The following is a 3017-nucleotide window of genomic DNA, read 5'->3' on the forward strand; positions in this document are numbered from 1 at the left end:
TCTCATGTCAGGGCATGATCACTGCTGTCAATGAAGTCCAATTTCCCTTGCACTTTTGTCTTTATTGCCATGGATACTTTCATGCTGATAAGCACTAACATACAGAATTGGTAGAAAATTTTATTTTGTGATATTATGACTTGTGGAAAAAAATACTGAAATTGTAGTCTTCCTCTAAGTTGAGGCTCTTGAGGTGAAGGAATACAGCAGTATTCTCCATTGGTAGAAGAGGACATTCAGCTCTAGGCCAATGAAAAAATTAGTGATTAGCCAGACTGAGGTCAGCAGCCATATATTTAGTCTAGAAAAGTTAAGGTCACAGATGCTAGAAGGATTTTAGTTCAAACAGTCCCTTCTTCTAGTTCCTTTCCCAAATCTGTATTCAAGTTATAAGACAAACTCTTCTGAGAGGAATCGCTAAGATTCCTTCACCTTTCAAGTCTGCAGCCACTTCAGCAGACAGGAACTTAAAAGAACAAGTGACTGACCTTGAGAAACTTGAAAGCCTTTGTTCTAGAACGAAGATGGCAAAGCACAACAGAGCATAGTGTACAAATAGCTTCAGGATGTCATCCATGCCAGAGATCCTGTGATACCCTGAAGACCACAGTGGTACTGAGAGTTTCCCATCAATGCTTATGGCTTCAGCGTACAACTAGATGAAATATTTTAGCTAACCTGACTACTGTTCACAATAGGAACTGCACATATGATTGTGCAATTTTCTGTTATTGATTAATAGCTATGTATATACTTATTCTCTTATACTCTTATCAGGCAGTGAAAGCAGGGACAGGTATCCTGGCATGAAGAGAAACTGCCCAGTCGTGTACAGATGCAGTCAGGAAGGCCAAGGCGTGACTGGAGCTGAATTTGGCAAAGGATGCCAAGAATAATAAGAAGGGCTTCTACAGGTATGTCAGCCAGAACAGGAAGGTCAAAGAAAGCGTATCCCCCCTTGATGAGCAAGACTGGCAAGCTGGTAACATCGGACAAGGAGAAGGCTGAGGTACTCAATGACTTCTTTGCCTCGGTCTTCACTGGCAGTGCTTCTTCCCATGCCTCTGGAGTGGATGGGCTGTAAGATGGGGACTGGAGAAGCAAAGTCCCTCCCACTGTAAGAGATCAGGTTTGAGACCACCTGAGGAAGCTGAACATACACAAAGCTATGGGACCTGATGAGATGAATCCCAGAGTCCTGAGGGAATTGGCTGAGGTAGTTGCCAAGCCACTCTCCATGATATTTGAAAAGTCCTGGCAGTCAGGTGAAGTCCCTGGAGACTGGAAAAAGGGAAACATTGCACTCACTTTTAAAAAGGGTAGCAAGGAGGACCCTGGGAACTACCAACCTGTCAGCCTCATGTCTGTGCCTGGGAAGATCATGGAAGGGATCCTCCTAGAAGCTATGCTAAGGCACATGGAGGACAGGGAGGTCCTTTGAGACAGCCAGCATGGCTCCAGCAAGGGCAAGTCCTGCCTGAGTAACCTAGTGGCCTTCTATGATGGAGTGATCCCACCAGTGGAGAAGGGAAGAGCTACTGATGTCATCTGTCTGGACTTGTGTAAGGCCTTTGACACGGTCCCCCACAACATCCTCTCTCTAAATTGGAGAGATATGGATTTGATGGGTGGACTGTTGGGTGGATGAGGAATTGGTTGGTCACATCCAGAGGGTAGTGGTCAAAGGCTCAATGTCTAGATGGAGATCAGTAACAAGTAGTGTCCCTCAGATGTCCATATTGGGACCAGTACTCTTTAACATCTTCATCAGTGACACCATAGACAGTGGGATCGAGTGCACCCTCAGCAAGGTTACAGAATACACCCAGCTGAGTGGTGTGGTTGACACGCCTGAAGGAAGGGATGCCATCCAGAGGGATCTGGACAAGCTCAAGGAATGGGCCCGTGCGAACCTCATGAGGTTCAACAAGGCCAAGTGCAGGGTCCTGCACCTGGGCTGGGGCAACAGCAGCCCTGCTGAGAAGGGCTTGAGGGTACTGGTGGATGAAAAGCTGGACATGACCTGGCAATATGCACTCGCAGCCCAGAAGGCCAACCGTATCCTGGGCTGCATCCAAAGCAGCGTGGCCAGCAGTTCGAGGGAGGGGATTCTGCCCCTCTACTCTGCTCTGATGAGACCTAACCTGGAGTCCTGTGTCCAGCTCTGGAGCCCTCAGCACAGGAAAAGACATGGACTTGTTGGAGCTGGCCCAGAGAGTGCCACAAAAATGCTCAGAGGGGTGGAATACCTCTCCTATAAGGACAGGCTGAGAGAGTTGGGGTCGTTCAGCCTGAAGAAGAGAAGGCTCCAGGAAGACCTTATTGCAGCCTTCCAGTACTTAAATGAGGCTTATAAGAAAGATGGGGACAGACTTTCTAGCAGGGCCTGTAGCGATAGGGCAAGGCATAATGGTTTTAAACTAAAAGAAGACAGATTTAGACTAGATATAAGGAAGAAATTTTTCACAGTGACGGTGGTGAAACCCTGGCCCAGGTTGCCCAGAGAGGTGGTAGATGCCCCATCCCTGGAAACATTCCAGGTCAGGTTGCATGGGGCTCTGAACAACCTGATCTAGTTGAAGATTTCCCTGCTCATTGCAGGGGGGTTGGACTAGATGGCCTCAAAAGGTCCCTTCCAACCCAAACTATTCTATGATTCTATGATCCTCTCCAGGAATACAAAATCTGGCCCATACCTGAAGCTTGCGTAAATAAGATGTTATGACTCTCAGTGATGAGGTTATTTTGATACAAAAGGGATAACCAGTCAAAAATGAGGTTTGAGATCTCCTAACCTGTCTTGCTATAAAACTAAAATACATGGCAGAGGCAAGTGGGTCTCGTCTGCTTCCTGCAGCTGAACTCTTTATCGTGCTTGTAGCATAATGTTATCTGCTTTTATTTATACTCTGCTGCCATAGCAATTTAGTTCTATATTCTGATTCCCTTCAAAATAGTAAAGGTAAACAGAACAGAGACTTCTTAAATAAAAATTCTCACCTCAGTTCTCTACTTAA

This window comes from Phaethon aethereus (genome assembly GCF_964289735.1).
Source record: "Phaethon aethereus genome assembly, chromosome: 1".
Taxonomy (NCBI): Eukaryota; Metazoa; Chordata; class Aves; order Phaethontiformes; family Phaethontidae; genus Phaethon; species Phaethon aethereus.